We start from the raw sequence: 623 nt of genomic DNA, 5'->3' as shown, positions 1-623 counted from the left end.
ACCCCACTTTTTATCAAAAAAGTACGCCCCCCCCTTTATATATTTTTGGGCTGGGCCGGCTTGGCCCCCGAAATATGAAAAGGAATCCCCGGCCGGGCCGAATCAAACTAAAAATGTCCCCCGGGAGGGTCTACCTCTCCTTGTAAACCGGGGAAATTTCCTCCCCCGGCTCCCCTCACCTCCGGGAGGTAGAAAAGGGCCCGGGGAAAGCCCGAAAAACCGCCAACCCCCGGGGAGGGGCCCTCCTTCGGAGGGCATCCCGATTTCCCTTACCCCCCACGCGTGAAACCCGGGACGCCATCCCCAACCGACTCTCTTCCAACACTAATAAACCCGGGGGGTACCCCGCATCCTTTCGGGGAACCCCTTAGGGTCCTGCCCCCGCCCCGAAGAACTCGGGGGGGCCCTTGGCGGAAAAATCAGGGGCCCTGTGACTATCGCGCCCCCCCACGCGATCCTCCCCCCTCCCCCCGGGGACCCGCCCCCGTTTGGGGTCAAAAACCGGGAGCCTCTCGAAAGGTCCCATCATCCCCCCGGGGCCGGGGGGGGAGGTACAGGTCCGGTGCCGGGGGGCCGGGTGGGCCGCCTTTCCCGGGCGGGCGCCCCAAATTCCCCCGGGCCCG

Source organism: Lycium ferocissimum, chromosome 2 (assembly GCF_029784015.1).
Source record: "Lycium ferocissimum isolate CSIRO_LF1 chromosome 2, AGI_CSIRO_Lferr_CH_V1, whole genome shotgun sequence".
Classification (NCBI taxonomy): Eukaryota; Viridiplantae; Streptophyta; class Magnoliopsida; order Solanales; family Solanaceae; genus Lycium; species Lycium ferocissimum.
The sequence above is the reverse complement of the archived record's forward strand: the minus strand, read 5'-3'. Positions refer to the sequence as shown.